The sequence below is a fragment of the Myripristis murdjan genome, chromosome 13, assembly GCF_902150065.1.
Source record: "Myripristis murdjan chromosome 13, fMyrMur1.1, whole genome shotgun sequence".
NCBI classification, from domain to species: Eukaryota; Metazoa; Chordata; class Actinopteri; order Holocentriformes; family Holocentridae; genus Myripristis; species Myripristis murdjan.
The window spans coordinates 18759594-18777809 of record NC_043992.1 but is presented as its reverse complement, the minus strand read 5'-3'; positions in this window follow the sequence as shown (position 1 = coordinate 18777809).

Genomic DNA, 18216 nt, shown 5'->3' with positions numbered 1-18216 from the left:
TGTAAAGGATGACATTCTGAATGAGAGGCTACTCACATTACCCTATTCGTGCCGTTCCCAAGCACGTTTGACCCCAAAATCCGGATTATTTGACTAGTGTGAACACTCCGTTCTGTGCTTGAATACAGTACACTTCCTCCGCTCTGGCACGGTTGGAGGGGTTGTGCTCCAGTACGGTGCGGGCGTTCATGCACGAGCACATGTTCATGGGCGGGGGGGGGGGGGGGACACGATACAGAACAACTGGCCCTAATGTGAGTAGGCCCTGAGGCATGAGTCAGACTCCAAGCACAACCCCCTCCTTATTGTTCACCAACACACTTACAGCATGTCATCACACATTTAAAGTGCCTCCAGAAAGTATTCAACCCCTCAGACTTCACAATGGGCTAGACGAAGCTTTTCTTTTTGTCAACAGCCTACACACAACATTTTATAATGACTAAGTGAAAACATCATATTAGATTTTTTTAAGATTTATTGAAAATTAAACACGGGAACATCTGAGGGAGGCATTAAGTAATCTTCCATCTCTATTGGCAGCCAGTACGAATTGCGACAGCTTTGATAAAGGAGCTTCCCACCGCTGTCTTTGGCACAGCTCCCACCCTCCACCTCTCCGTTCCTTTGAGTTACAATGGCCTGTGACAGAAACAATTAAATCAGTTTTTCAGAGATGAGTAAGCTAGCTAATTAGATCCCACAAACACTGTATATCTCTGCAAACTACTGCAAACAAGCTACTGTAATAATAACAATTCTGCTTTGTTGATTACTTTTTTGGCTGGAAAATTTATTATCCTTTGTGGGTGGAATGTCTTGCAACACCAGTCCCTCGTGTATAGGACTGCCCTCCGTTGGCAAGTCCTCCATTGAGCAGCTGTAAATGTGTGAGAACAGGAGTGCACGGGGAGCAGCTGAGGGGGAGGACATCGCGAGTGTTCAGAAATTTCAATTGTTTCCATTGTTCCATTGTTTAAAATCAGAGTATAAGCTAAAGTCCAAAGCATATATTTCAGTTATTTAGTGCTACGTGGCAATAAAAACTGTACTTATTGTCCTTTTAAAAGTTTTGAACCCCCTGAGTCAGTTGCTTGGGCTTCTTGGATACATCTCAACTCCTGGATGTTGGGATTTTGTCTCATTCTTCCTGTTCTTCCCTGGATTTAGTTAAGGTGGTTCAGTTAGATGGGAAGCATCAGTGAAATCTTATTGTTGTTCTAAAAATTGCAATGGGATTCAAGTAAGGGCCTCAGTGTAAGATCTTTAACACTGTGCTTCACAGCTGGGAAGGGTGATGAGCTATGCCTGGTATGGGTGGGCGACACAGCCTTAAAATAATATCATGATATTTCAGGTCAGTTTGCAGTAAACATATTCAAGACAATATGAGAAAAAAATAATAATAACTGCAGTGTTTCCCACAGGGGTGGTAGTGGTGGTGGAGGAGGGGAGAAGGGGTTACATTAACCTCTTTCCTGCCTACTATTTCTTATTTCACCATTTTCATTTTGATTTCAATTCTAGTTCATTCTCCACCTCTTTTAGTGTTTTTTTTTTTTATCTCTGTTTCACCCTGCTCATCTTGCTTTTCACCTGCAATTCTAATGTTACAACAGCCAGGTGAGCTGCGTTTTGAGGTGGTTTGTTGCTATTAAATATTGAAACAACCTAAACTAACGTGGTACTGAATGACGGTTATTGTCCAATGATGTGTCATAGAGAGACATTTAACGTGCCATAAAGGTAATGAATTTTGATCCACAGTTCTACTAATAACATGTTTAAGTATGTGTGTCTGGGCAAACGAAAGTGCTGGTTACATGGTGATGGTGACCACAGATGGGGCCGGGAGGTTGGGAGTGATGTGAAACTAATGGTGCTAATGGGAAACCTTGAATGAGCTGAATTATACACTCCTGATCAAAATTTTAAGACCAGTTGAGAAATTGCAAGAATTTACATTTTGCATTGGATCTTAAGAAGGGGGCACCACGGTGGTGTAGTGGTTAGCACTGGCGCCTCACAATAAGAAGGTCCTGGGTTCAATTCCCACTCAGGGTCCATTGTGTGTGGAGTTTGCGTTCTCTCTGTGAGATGTTTTCTACACGGCACAGTGGAGGGGGCGTCATCATGATCTGGGGGGCTTTTTCCTTCAATGGAACAATGGAGCTTCAGGTTGTGCAGAGGCGTCAAACGGCAGCTGGCTATGTGGAGATGTTGCAGGGGGCATCCCTCATGACTGAAAGCCATCGTCTGTGTGGTAATGACTGGGTTTTTCAACAGGACAACGCTGCAGTTCACAATGCCCGCCTGACAAAGGACTTCTTCCAGAGAAATAACATCACTCTTTTGAACCATCCTGTGTGTTCCCCTGATCTAAATCCAAATGAGAACATTTGGGGTTGGATGGCAAGGGAAGTTTACAAAAATGGACACCAGTTCCAGACAGTGGATGCCCTCCGTGAAGCCATCTTCACCACTTGGAGCAACATTCCCACTAGCCTCCTGGAAACACTAGCATCAAGCATGCCGAAATGAATTTTTGAGGTGATTAACAAGAAAGCTTTTTTGCCTTTGCCATCAGGAGGTCATGACAGTGAATCCACATTTTTGCCAAGATTTGGGCTTTTAAAGGCAGTGGTCTTAAACTTTTGATCAGCTGATGAACAGCCAGTTTCAGTTTAATGGTTGTTTGCAATAAATTGCTTACTCAATTTTTTTTTTTTTTTTTGTCTCACTTCCATTTCTTCTTTTTGCATTTTGAAACTCTACTTAGAACCTTCTTAAGATCCAACAGTGCAAAATGTAAATTCTTGCAATTTTTCAACTGGTCTTAAAATTTTGATCAGGAGTGTACTTGGGCAGCCATCGATATATCTGGGCGGTGTGGAAACCACTGAACTAAACATTAAACTGTGGTACGGTGTGCAAATGCATGAACACATCATCATACTGCTATATTGTTAATTTCATGATATAATTTTTTTGTGTACATATTTATACTGGTATTATGGTGAATGATATGATACGGCACAGCTCTAGTGCCCAGTATCCACCAGGCATGATGGTTTTTACTGAGGCTCAAGTGCTCAGTTTTAGTTTAATCACTCCACAGTATCTTTGCCTAATTCACATGCTTTCTTGCAAACTCAAGGCTGCTGCCATGTGCCTTTTTTCATGCATGACATCTCTTTGGCCACTCTGCCACACATCCCAGATTTGTCAAGCAGTCTTTGGTTTCTTGGCTGCCTTGTTGCTCAACTGCTCAGATTGGTGAGAAGAGTAGCTTCAGGAGGAGTCTGGGTAGTTCCATCATTTTTCCATTTCCAAATGACATAGCCCTCTGGCTTTTTGTGGTCAACCACACATTAGAAAGTGTTTTATAGTCTTCCTCAGATCTCTGCACCCTCACAGTTGAGTCTCTGAATTCTACATACAGTCCCTTGGACTTTGTTATGGCGTATTTGGTCTGACATGCACTATCCTCTGTGGACCGAGTGGAGATGTATGTGCCTCATTCTAAATCGAGTCTAATCAACTCAGCTAGCCACAGGTGAACTCCAATTTAGTTATCTACACTTCTCAATGACATTTAAAGGAATTTGGAAGCAATTAGGCTGTCACAGTTGCTCAGTGATTAGCACTGTTGCCTCACAGCTAGAAAGTCCTGTGTTTGAATCTCTACTCTCTTCCTTTCTGTATGGATTTTCCATTTTCTCCAAGTGTTTGCATGAGTTTCCTCCCACAGTTCAAAGACATGCAGGCTCATGAATACACTCTTTATGTAACTGATGGGAGCATGATAAAGTGGTTGAGGACAGGGGTGACATTTTTTTTTTCTGTAAACTTTTGAAGTTTACAGTAGTGTGAAATGAGTCCATGTCCACGCTAAGCGCTGTAATTTTGAAAACACATTTTTTTTCTCTAGTTTGACCCTCAGTCCACACTAAGCCGCCATATTTTACCCACAAAAGTGGAGTTTTCCTAGGTGTGTAATCCGAAAACCCAGCTTGGCATGTCCATGTGCATGGGAAAATCAGAGTTTTTTTTTTTTTTTTTTAAACAATGCAATATACAGTGCATTCTGAAAGTATTCAGATCCCCTTCATTTTTTTCACTTTTCTTATGTTGCAGTCTGATGCTACAGTCGTTTAAATTAATTTTCTCTCTCGTTAATCTACAGACAGACAGAAAACATAATTTTAGATTTTCTTTTGTAATTTTATTAAAAAGGAAAAACTGAAATATCACATTGACGTAAGTATTCAGACACTTTGCAACAACACTCGAAATTTCAAGTGTTGTTGCAAGCTCAGGTGCCTCCCATTTCTCTTGATGGTTGCTGAGATGTTTCTACATCTTGATTAGAGTCCACCTGTGGTAAATTAAATTGATTGGACATGATGTGGAAAGGCGCACACCTCTCTATAGAAGGCCTCACAGCTGGCAATGCATGTCAGAGCAAAAACCAAGCCATGAGGTCAAAGGAGCTGCCTGCAGAGCTCAGAGACGGGATTGTTGCAAGGCACAGATCTGGGGAAGGCTAAAAAAAAAATCTGCTGTGCTGAAGGTTCTGAAGAGCATAGTGGCCTCCATAATTCTCAAATGGAAGAAGTCTGGCACAACCAGGACTCTTCCAAGGGAGAAGGGCCTTAGTAAGAGAGGTTACCAAGAATCCAATGATCACTCTGACCGAGATCCAGAGATCCTGTGTGGAGATGGGACAAAGCTCCAGAAGGACAACCATCACTACAGCCCTCCACCGATCTGGGCTTTATGGCAGAGTGGCTAGATGGAAGCCTCTCTTCAGTGCAAAACACATGAAGGCCCACTTGGAGTTTGCAAAAATGCACCTGAGGGACTGTCAGACTGTGAGAAACAAGATTCTCTGGTCTGATGTAACCAAGATTGAACTGTTTGGCCTCAATTCCAAACGTTATGTCTGGAGGAAATCAGTCACCGTTTATCACCTGCCCAATACCATCCCAACAGTGAAGCATGGTGGTGGCAGTATCATGCTGTGGGGGCGTTTTTCAGCTGCAGGGACCGGGAGACTGCTCCATTCAGCTTTCCCTCAACCCTGACCAAAGTACAGAGATACCTCAGACTGGGCTGAAGGTTCACCTTCCAACATGACAGTGACCTTAAGCACACAGCCAAGACAACACAGGAGTGACTTAGGAACAACTCTGTGAATGTCCTAGAGTGGCCCAGCCAGAGCCCTGACTTGAACCCTATCCAGCATCTCTGGAGAGACCTGAAAATGGCTGTCCACCGACGGGCCCCATCCAACCTGACCGAGCTTGAGAGGATTTGCAAAGAAGAATGGCAGAAAATCCCCCAATCCAGGTGTGCAAAGCTTGTTGCATCATACCCAAAAAGACTTGAGGCTGTAATTGCTGCCAAAGGTGCATCAACTAAGTACTGAGTAAAGGGTCTGAATACTTATGTCAGTGTGATATATGTGATAGTTTTTTTCTTTTTAATTAATTTAAAAAATTCTGTTTACACTTTGTTATTATGGGGTTCTGAGTATAGATTAATGAGAGAAAAAATTAATTTATATGATTGTAGCATCAGGCTGCAACATAACAAAAGTGAAAAAAGTGAAGGGGGTCTGAATACTTTCTGAATGCACTATGTGTGTGTGTGTGTGTGTGTGTGTGTGTGTGTGTGTGTGTGTATGTCTGTGTGTGTGTGGATAGATAGATAGATAGATAGATAGCCTTAATACCAGTGCATATTAATAATACAAACATTTGGATCATAAGCAGTTGCCAAACATCACGAATAGAGCAGCTCACTGTATTTGACAAAAACTGAACCGCATCATTATACAGGAAAATAATATTTTACTTTTTAAATAATTTCAGAGTCAAAAGGGAAACATGAAGTATTGAAATGACATTTTGCTTCCTTTAGATCTAAGGGCATATTGCCCTAGTTGTGCCATTTCCACACTGATGAAAAACATAATTAAGCTTTTCCAGTGTAAATTGCTTCCTAATAGCTGAGAATGTTGTGAGTTAAAGTAGGAATCATGAAAAATAATGTTACCTCAAAAACAAACAACTGCACATCTCTGTTTTACCTGGGTCCTAATTTGCCTTTTAAATGAAAAAACTGTTTGATAGTCCCATGGAGATTGTTACTGCACAATAACTACACAATAAACACACATTTTTTTACATATTTTCATTGCAACCTTCAGCATAATGTGTATAGTTATCTACTGCAGAAAGCAACTGCAATTGCCAACAAATGGCTTAATCATCAGTGTTGTGCATGTTTAATGATTTAATCAATAGAAATATGACTATCTTTACATCTGTACACTGCTGTTGAATTTACAGCAAATAGAACTCATATCATTCTAACATATATATATATATATATATATATATATATATATCATTCATCTTATTACTAGCAGACAGTTATCTTTGTAGACTCCATGCAGTAGTAATGTTAGGAGTCAATCCATTTGGATGCCAATCAAAAGGTGATGGGAATGCCTGGGGCCCTCTGTGTTTGACACATAGCTCCGCCAGATGATTGAAATGATGGAATTTCTGCCTCCAAGACATGAGAAAATTTGTTTTTTGGGGATAATAGTGGCATGGTGTGTGTGTGTGTGTGTGCATGTGTGTGTGCGTGTGTGTGTGTGTGTGTGTGTGTGTGTGTGTGTGTGTGTGTGTGTGTGTGTGTGTGTGTGTGTGTGTCTGTAAGGGAGAAGTGGGGGTGGGGCTGCTCCTTGTGTGTTATCCAACAGAATGACAACAAGCCTGAGGCTTGATGCCTAGACACCTGGACAATGGTTGTATTGTGCTCTGTCTGGCTCCCAGCATGGAACTGTAGGCTATGCCAATTAGGTCACGTCAAATAGAAAGTTCCCCTATCATTATTGGGCATCCAGGCTGGTGGGGTGGTTGAGCCAACAACAGAGACACACTTGTTTATCTGTGCTCAATGTCAAATTCCTGAAGCTTGCCCCTCCCATGGTTGATGCAATTCAATGTTACAAAATCTGATGTAAAATAAATAAATAAATAAATAAATAAATAATAAATAAATAAATAAACCAGAAGATTGCACTTGGTAGAGCGCAGATCTCCCAAGGCGTGTCTGGCGGCATGTGCATGGTGAATAGGAACTGCAGGCCAGGCTGTTGGTCATGTTGACCAAAACCTTGCCCAGTATACCCGCACCATAGGCGATAAGTCAATCGACAAAGGCATTTCAGAAGCTGGCTGATGTTACTAAATGTTTTCAAATGACCACAGTGCTGTAATGTTTGTCTGAATGAATGCAAGCCACAGTTGTCTTGCCTTGGTGTGAAATGCGGACAGGAACAGTTCCAAAAAAACAGCAATGTAAAATGTTAATTTCAAAGAGAAAATGCCAATGAAGGAATCCACTGACTAACATGCCCCAGAACGTACATTAACTTTTGAATCTTGAAGCAAGAAGACGCGATTGTAACTGCATTTTAATCAGTGGCAACAAGACATGATTGGTTGTCCTTAGCAGAAAGAAAAAAAATGAAAAAAAAAAAAAACTGTTGTTAATCACTTGCTGTCTCTACTGGCTGGTGAAGAGGAGAGAGGATTTAGCACTCAATTGTGGGATAAAACAGTTTTTTCAAAGGTTTCGAATCACCACAACCATGAGAGGTCCTTGATCATCCAGTCTTAACAGTGCACAAACAATATTAGTCTGATTGGCCTGGCGGTATGTATGAAAATAACTAATTACATTTTCTCATATTACTGTGATTAAAGTAGTTTTTTGTGCACTTGTGCCTTTTTTCAAGCATTTTTAAAAGTTAGTTATATTACTTCACTTAACTACATTTTTGCTGAAGTATTGCACTTCACTACATTTTAAATTACATCCACTACAGAATCAAAATTCTGCATGCCCTCTGTGAGCATCAGAAACTAGACAAACAAACTGATAGATTGTGGGACCTTATCAGTAACTGGTCAGTCAGCAACTATTAGAAGAGTATTCTGTCTCTGCATATTTTTAATCTCCAAATTTCCAGTTAAAAGAATCCGGTTTGAACTTTGTGCTCTCAAATGTATAAAATACTAAAATAATATCTATCTATCTATCTATCTATCTATCTATCTATCTATCTATCTATATATATATATATATATATGTGTGTGTGTGTGTGTGTGTGTGTGTGTGTGTGTGTGTATGTGAGGCTACAAAGTTAACAGAGACAAAAAATATCAGATTGTGGATGGGTCTCCTAAACATTAAAGTGTAACCTTGCATGTCCTAAACAATACTGTGTAATTGTGAGCTGATTACTCACAGTTTAAAGGTAGAACACAGGTTAAAATTACAGCTGGGGAAAATCTAAGCAGTGTTGCATGACAGTAAGTGGTGTTTAACCACTGTGGGAGCAAAGTATGAACACAGTGAAAAGAGTGTCATGTTCCAAGTGTTGTGTCTAAACTTTGTCTTTTGGCTTGAACAAACTTTGGTTTTTTTTTTTGTTTGTTTGTTTTTGTTTGTTTGGTTGGTTTTTTTTTTCACTTGTTGCTGAAAAGATGTTTCACGATTTATATGGTTCCATAATTAGAGAAAGTTGATACTATAAGGTGACCTGAATTACTGACTGTAAATCCTTAAACAAAACGCCTTCCCTTTTCATTTTAATTAACCATGGCCTAGAGAGAGAGAGAGAGAGAGAGAGAGAGAGAGAGAGAGAGAGAGAGAGAGAGAGAGAGAGAGAGAGATCATATCTTAAGTAACTGGCAGACGCTTTGACAGAGAATTAGATTAATTTTCTGCTGAGAGCAATCACAGTGATTAGAACTGATTAGTTCTAGGAAGATTTCTGGGGAAGCATCAGTTTGCTTTGAAAGTACTTTGTGTGTACAATAAGAGGTGCAGCCAACATATTTACCCAGGCAAATTTAACAGACGCTTTTCATTGTGAGGCTCCGGCATGTTTTTTGCTTTTGGCTGTAAGATTGTTGACATGTTTCATGACAGTCTCTTGTTGCCATTGTCTAAAATCTGCTCGTTCTCAATTCAAAAAGCAGAAACAACTGAAATCCTTTTCCTCAGCTCTGTGATGATAGCATGGATGCCAATCCCAGTTACCCCCTCCCATCTATTCCAGGTGAGAATTGTAAAGAAGGCACAGTCTATATGACTCCAAGCACCCATTTTCTTTGAAAAATTGGATTTCAGTTGCTTCTATCATAGCACAGGTATCGGTACAGGTATTGAAGCAGTAATCTAAACACTACATAAAGGATCTGAAATACAATTGAATTAAAATGATTATTTTTTTTTTCCTCTGGTGACTTTTATTTTGAATTTTAGGCGTTGTATTGGACCTTGGTGGTGCAGAGGGAGCTGAGCCGCAAAACAAAGTGCTCCATTTACCAGTTGATCTTGGCTCCAACCCTCACCTGTGGTCACAAGCTCTGGGTAGAACGAGATTGTGGGTACAAGCAGCTGAAATGAGGTTTCTCCCCAGGGTGGCTGGCCTCACTCTTCGTGACACCACGAGGAGCTAGGCAATACAGGAGGACTTTGGTGTCGAGCTGCAGCTCCTTCACATTGGGAGTTAATGTGTGCTCAGTGTGTCCTGACCTGGATAAGGGTCTAGACGATGGACAAATGACAGATGGACAAATAGTATCAACTGAATAAACTTTTCTTAAACCTATAATAAAGCTGTTATACTACAAATTGTGTTCAGTATAAACCTAGGCTGATTACACAAGATTACACACATTTACAGTTCACAAGTTTGCTCAGGAGGCAGAGCAGTCGTCTGGTAATTGGAGGGCTCCGGGTTTGATCCCCAGCTCCTCCAGAGAGCAAGTCAAAGTGTCCTTGAGCAAGACACTGAACCTCTAACTGCTCTTGATGGGCAGCTTGGCACCTTGCCTGGCAACCTCTGCCATCAGTGTGTGAATGTGTGCGTGTCAAAGGGTGAATGTGAGGCAAACATTGTAAAGTGCTTTAAGTAGTCGGTAGACTAAGAAAGAGCTGTAGAGAGGCCGTCCATTTACCATTTACCAAAAGAAGAGAGAGAGAGAGAGAGAGAGAGAGAGAGAGAGAGAGAGAGAGAGAGAGAGAAAACAATTCGATAGCAGTAACATACAGGCGATACAGGCCCTGATTGCATTAAGGAACATGTGTTATAAAAATTGTTTGTAATATAAGGATCATAAAAGCATGTAGTTCTCAGATGTGGCCAAAACTGAATCATCATTACTAACTCCTGTATATTTTGTGTTATAATCACTTGCTGTCAAATTACAGTGAATGAAAGGAAATGGAGCTCTCTTAAAGGTATCCAGTAAAGCTTGCCTTGTATAAATCTTGATTTGTTTATATTTAAAATTTCTCACCAAAATACATTGTGTGTGTCTTTCAGGCCTACTTAACATGCTTAATGCACTTCCTACCTCTAAAGACATTTGTAAAGCCATATTGTGGAACATTTTGGTGTGTGTCATGTGTCAGCCATATTCCTTTATCCCCTTGTCAGTCAATGTTACTAAATCAAGAGAGTAGGCCAGTGAGACAAGTGCAAGTGGGGACCCTCATGCAATAACAACAATAACGACTACTGTGGTTCATGCAATGTCAAGGAATGCAGACAGGTGGACTGTGCAACAACATCTTGTGCAATGCAGAGGCAACCTAAGGGTCTCTGCGACAAAGAAATGTTTTGGCTATGTATGTGTAACTGTATGTACTTAAATGGTGCTTAGTCTCATATTTTGACCCCTATTTGACTCCTATAATGAGCATCTCCTTTGTTGGAGCTGACATAAGACAAGAGGAATCTGACAGTAAACTTCTATCATATCATATCCCTGTGCTGGAAGAACATGTTATGTAAACAAGGCAGGAGCCCGTCACACCACTAGCGGTCACAAACTACATGGGGTATCTTAAATACCTACTGAAAGAAATAATAGCTTTGCCACAGTGTCTTTCAGAGTTTATCCCATGTGTCTATCTATCCAGACAGATAGATAGATTTTTCAAAATATCTCTCAGAAATCATTAAAGTCATTTTTACATCTCCTGCAAAGAATTGGCCTAAGCAAATCAGGCACCATTGATTTTCCATTTTCCTCTGTTCATGGATCTAATATCAAAATAGCAAGTTCATTATGAACTTCAAATAACACTGTATTGATTCACAACAATCAGCATGTTGGATTAGAAATTGTGATGTGAAAGATGAAATGACCACCACACAGCATCGTTATTGTTTCTAGAAGGCAAATCTTAACAAAGACAACAAATTCATAAAATACTGTATCTAAAAAGAAGTCATTAAATAATTAAATACTTATCACATACTTGCTTCACTCACCATCATTGCTCTGTACAAACAAACAACACCCACACAGCCAGTGTCTGTTTCAGGTTTTAACAATTCAATAATTAGCTGAGAGATGTGTATCCCTTGTATCAGACGCCCCATGGAGATCCTTTGATCTGCAGTATATCGAGTGATTACGCTAAGAATTAATTGTACATACAGATGTGGCAGAGTAAAAGAGTGCACTGGATACAGAGCACCACAAATAATGATCCTTTTACTGGAAAACAATTGCAGGAAGAATATTTTGGATGTATGATGGGCAAGTAAATCATGTATTCAAAATCGCTTTAAAACATTGCAAATAAGTAGATAATAAATGAAAATAGCAGCACAATGATGACTTCTGTAACCAAAAAAAAAAAAAAAAAAAAAAAATCTTGTTATCTTGAGTTACTGCCCATGAAAATCTCTGTGCAAAAGAGCATCTTTTAATGTTGCAAAGTAAAATAGTAAGGATGCATTACACTGTCCATAGGCTGACATGAGACAATTAAAAACAAACAAACAAACAAAAAAATGTCCACTCTGTCAGCCAGCCATTTGTCACCGTCCTTTTTATAATGTAGGTCATATCCTGAATATTCAGTTGAAAGTATGGTCATATGTAAATGCACTCCAGTAAAGGCAATTATTTATTTGGACCTAATCATCTTTGTTCCAAGGCTGTGTGTGTTCAGCAACTCAAGAGATCATTTGATCATGTGGCAGCGAGTGCATGCTTTATGGAGTCTCGTTTAATGACTTGTAATACTCCAAAACCGCACTGAACCACCAATAGGCGAATGAAAAAATGAACAATAACTCTGAACACAGATAATGTGTTCTGGACATGAATTCTGTGAACATTACATCCTCCATGCTCCGTGAATTGGATTATGTGACAATACTACAAATCAGATCACTGTACGTGATAATAGGAGAAATGGGACACACCATTTTAATATTCATCATGTGAAAAAGTCTGTGAATGGTTGAGCTCAGTTAACCATTACCCACACTGGGTGTAGTTTAAGTCTAAGGGCTGGCATCTAAAATAATTTTGTTTAGATTTAGTGTATGTATGTATTCAGTGTATGTTTTTGCAATGGATAAATAAGACAAAAGACAAATCAAAGCTCAAAACTGCACTTAAAGTGAAAACTTATTTGCTTGAGTTGTGAATTGAACCAGAACGAAGTTTTCAGATTGAGGGCAAAAGTACAAGCCCATCCACAGCACTGTTTCATCGTTTTCAGTTGTTTCTTTATTTAATGCTTCTGTGATGGGAATTTCTACTTCTCTTATACTTCACTCATGCATTTAAGACATTGTCCTCATTTCACAAACTTTTGTGGGCATCATAGAGAGTTGGTAATAAATCACCAAAGAGCATTAGTTTTTCAGAATGAAACAAGATGCACTGGGATCCCCTTCAGCTGACGGGACCAGCAGTTTTTATGTGTCCCATACTCACACCTGTGTTAACTGAGGGTCTTTGGGTTGTGAGTGGAAACCAGAGCACCTGAAGGAAATGTGCTGAAAGACAGGGAACACATGCATACTCTACACTGAGAAAATCAAACCCAAGTCCCTCTTTCTGTGGGGTGACAGCGCAAACCACGGAGCCTGCATGAGCCCAAGTATGTATGCCATGTAATATGGTATAAGCTATGTTTGCTAATGGCTCAATTGCTACTGTTAATTAGCAGGCCAAGTCGCTGAAACTCTGTGTTCTCCATGGCAGTGATTTAGGGAGCTTATCAGCTTGAGCCAAAAAAAAAAAAAAAAAAAAAAAAAAAAATGCAATCAGATGTTTTAATTAATTAGGTCTATAAAGTCATTGTTACATATGCGCCTGCACATAATGTGTATGTGTGCCTCATACCAAATTTTTCCATAATTCACAAAACTCCAGCAGACGGACCCAATGGAAAGGCCTCTTTGTTATTTGGGTCACACAGTCCATTGGTCACCAAACATCTGATTCAGTGTCTTGGGGAATAGCAGCAAGCAGTATTTGTGTCACTGTGACTCTATATCAAAAGGCTGCAAGGGTCTGGGTGGAGAGAGAGAGAGAGAGAGAGAGAGAGAGAGAGAGAGAGAGAGAGAGAGAGAGAGAGAGAGAGCATATTCTACTGTATTGATTTCTGTGAATACTATAGTTGGTCTATTGATATTCCCTGTGGTGGAGCATATAGGACAGCCTGCATTTGGGAAAATGAAAGTAGAGAGGCTGTTGTGGATGGTGTGTACACTCTGAGCCTGAAATTGTGCTTGGTCTCAGCGGGTTTGTGCAAAGATGTGTGTGTGTGCATGTGAGCGTGTGCGTGTGGGCCTGGGTGCACGAACAATACAAGTACATGCCGGCATACATGTGTATTTCAATTCATATACCTCCAGCAACCATTCATGTGGAAAGAGCCAAGGAAGATTGATCACCTTACGGAATTGGTTAGAAAGCTGGTATTGAGGATAGCTGCAAGGTTAACAAGGGACTATTTAAATGGCTTCCATAGATCTCACATAAACGGGATGTATAGAAAACTTTGAATGAGCAACCGATAGGCATAATACACTTTAATATGTTCAAATAAAGCTAAAAACTCAAAATGCCCTGAAAGCAGTCTGCCTCTTATAATAAATGCTTTCCTTAGAACTACTGTGGCAAGCACTTTGCAATCCCGTCCATATGCGTTTTAAATGAAGGCAGACAATTCATACTTTACAAGATTTGATATGTGAAAACAACAAAAAAACATTCACCTGAGAAACTCTGGGATCAATAAAATGCCAGAATACAGTGATTATAATTAAGGTTGCGCGCAAAAAAGTTTCAGATAGGTGAGTGTGTTAAATGCAGTTTAACATCGCTCTTTCTGGACAGGCCTGCTGTTGTTTTCATTTCATCCACTTGTTTGACTGTACCTTTTTGTCCTTAAGCTAGACACAATGTTTTGGGTCAGTCTTTAACAATAATAGAACCCTAGGTCTACCCGCACTGGATATTCACTTCATTCTCTCAAATCAATACTGAGTTGTATTTTTTCTTCATATTACCTATAGCTATTTTGCTGCCCTTGCGTTATCAATTTGTGTGCATTGGCCATGATGACAGTTAATGGACACTGTGACGATTGTAATCGATCCAGGAGCACAACTTTAGCACGTACAGCGGGATGGCGCGTTCCACCTTCTCTAGTGGAATCTTTCACATTTTAACCTTGAAGGCATATTGATTTTGTACCAGGTGGTGTGTGCGCCTGTATAAAGTATGCGTATCTCTGTATAGATGTTGGTGGCCAGAAAATTCACTGGGGACCTCACCTTTTTAAGGAAGTCCAGAGTGATGCTTCCCCAGCTGATCCCCACCCCCACCCCCACCCCCTCTACTCCCCCAAATCCTTCATTTAATGCAATTTCAAGTGAATTTTAACTTGATTTTAAGGTCAGACAAACACTGCTAATGGGTGTTTGTTTAATATTTTACACCATTAGACCCCTAATGGCCTAAAATATCCATATCCAAAACATATATAGCATTTCACAGATAGCATAGCGAAAACACTTGTTTCCTGAGTTAGTGTTGTTGACAAAAGCACTGATTACATTTTAGAAGTGGCAGGGGTATTTAAGGTAATGGTAAGTTTTAGCTCACTATGTGTATTTTTTATTTATTTTTTTGGCATGACTCATGGCACTTCAGTAATTGAAGATGTTCTTCGGGATTGAAGTAATTTTATTGTTAGAAACCAATTCTGAATCTTTTTCTTTTCTTCTTCTTCTTTTTAGCCTCAAAATTGAATGATGTCACTAAACAAACAGCTTGATGTCAGGTGTGAGATGGATAATGTGGCTGTTGTACCTCAGCATCCCCAAGTAGAGTCTTTCACAGAAACACTATATTCTTGTTAACTGGACTCCTAAGTTGATAAAAGTAAAGCCTATAAAACATACCTCTGCATTATATTTCAATGGATTTTCTATTAATCTGATGGAAGATTTCCATCATACCTACTACTAGCGGCTATATACATCATATTAAGACAAAAGAGATAACAGTGAAGACGAAGGGTAGTTTATACTCTCTGCTGACTCTCAGTCTCCTCAGTCCCTTTCCTTCCTATGCTATTGATAAAATGGGAAATATATTGCCTTCCAAAATGCAGTTCACTTATGTCATAGTTGCATTTCCCTATTTGATGGTGATCATAGCTTGGTATTGCTAATATCTGTCTGACTCAACTTCTTCCTGCTGGAGGAAACATGAGGAAAAAAGTCTTCTCTCAAAATACCATCCATTAATCTTTATTATGCAATGGCCTGAATGAATACTTGATTCTGATTGGCTGGAGGGATGATGATTAATTTGAGATAATCACAATGCTATGACACAGTCCTTATCACTGCTCTAAATTAATGGGCCACATAGAGACTTTCTTACACATTGAGTGATATTGCTGTGAGCGAAGATGGTATTAGAAGATGGGCATCAGTTTAATCTAATAGCACCAACAACAGCTTTAACAAAACCAGCAGTATTATTAGTTTAATTTACTTTCAGCATCATCTCTGCTCCCAGTCTTCTCTTATTTGAGGATGATCCTCTCACCTTCAGTTGGTTCTCTTAGGGCGTTTTCACACCCATCTCATTTGGTCCGGACTTTCGGACTTTTCAGTTTGATCCGAACCTAAATTACAGGTGTGAAAGGTGCCGCGGACCACAGTCCGCACCAAAGGACCAAAATTTGGTCCGACCAAAAGAGGTGGTCTCGGTCCGGGCCAAACGAACCATGGTTCGGACCTTCTGCAGTGTGAAAACAACTGATTGTATAGTTCGGACCTTCGTATCAATGACAGGGAAGTTTTTTTCTTCTGCTGCTCTCGATTTAATCACGGTACAGGAATTTACGTCACGCTAACCAGCTGGTTACCATTGTTATGCATCTCCGACGGCATGCTAACTTTAGCTGCTAACGTTAAACATTGCTGTGATACGCAAGGCGCAACGTTAGTCGACTCGTATCCGTTATTATGCTGAATGAAAAGTGTCGCACGGTAAAATGTATAGCACTATAAAGACAAGTTAATACATCACAACTGACAGCTCATCTTTTTAAAAAATATTCCCACACTCACCTTCTCTCCGGAATACACATTGCCATAACTCGCAGGACTGTATGCCGTTTTCTCCTCCTCTCGATAAAGTTTTCGCATGATGAGGAGGCTCATCTTGCGAATAGCAATTACTTTGATGTATTGCTCATTAACTTGGTGCTGCTGGTAGCAATATACCAACAAAAATATTAGAACGGGAAAAAGATGGCTCGCTCCAGTGCCAGCTTTACCTATGTCACCGACGACTCTACCTATGACGCCGATAAAATCCTGAGGGTGTCCCTCCGGTAAACAACCGCTGCCGGCGCCCCTCTGGCCGCTAGCGGCGCCCCTCCAACAGATGGCGCCCTAGGCAACTGCCTATACCGCCTATGCCAAAAGCCGGCTCTGGCTCACTCGATTCATTTTCTGTAAACAGGAAGTAATACTGATGTCAGATGCCGGCCGGCCAGCCCAACAACTCAGCGTAACCAAATCAAAATGAGCCGCGGAAGTGCATGGGGAGTTGATGCGTCCTCTAATGAGAAGAATAAATTTCCCCTGTATGTTTGTCTTGTAAAGTCCGTTACTCCATTTGCAGTGTGAAACCAAACCAACCGGACCAAATGTATTACAATGTAACAGAATCACGGAGTTTGGTTCGGACCTTGGTTCGGACTTTCAGGTGTGAAAACGCCCTTAGACTTGAGCAGAGACTTTTTATATGAATACATACAGATCAAGCGTAATCTGTGACACAGAAAAGCAACATATTTACTTAGTGTAATAGTAAAAAAAGCTAGATATTAATTGCCTCTCCTCTCCATTAAATTCATTTGTTTTATCAGTCACAATATAAGGCAGAATATCTAGTTTCTTCTCTCCCAGTGTCTTCACTTGTTTGGTTAATGTTGTTCTGCTTACTGGTTGGGTCGGGTTTTCAGTTTTTAAGCACTGCAATGGGACTAAAGGTCAAAATACAAGCCTGCTGGCAAAATTTCATCTGAAACATTAACTGAACCAGATGTTTAAGCACCCAAAATGTTGTTAAACTGGCACTGTTCTGTATTTAACTTTTTCAGAGACTGAATTAAAAAAAAAAAAAAATAGAACCGCAACACACGTTTCTTTGTCAGATTTACTCCTGGAATGCCATTCGGGTGCGTTCCAGCCCAATGAGCCCCCTGGGTGTATATGAGAGGGCATGTGTTTATTTGTGATGCAAGAAAAAAAAAACATTTTCAGAGAAAAATATGTATGATGTGGTTCCTCACAGGAGTTTCCGTGTTTGTTTGACATTTATTTTGATGAAATGAAATTTTATGTGCAGAGTTGCAAAGACACCTGGACTATGCCCTTTTAACATCTCACACACAACAACCCCCCCACCACAGTATCACTGACAGGGCCTGTTAGTAGACTTCCAATGTGCTCGGTGCCATCTTCTCCCGGCTCTGGGGATGTGGTGAGCAGCCCTTTATCTCCGGGAAACAGACGCGTCCGATCACTTCCTCAGGGGGCTGGCGTGGGCAGGGAGGGCGAGGAACGGGAGGAGACCAGCCGTTTTTTTTTTTCCTCCCCTCTATTCCAACCTCAGAGTCATCCAAAAAACCCTGCAGACACACACGCACACTCGCAATTGCACACAGACACACACATACAGACACAAACACACACACACGTGCACGTGTGCACGCACGCACGCACACACACACATACACACACACACATTCCAAGCTCTAGTTCCCTGTTCTAGGGGA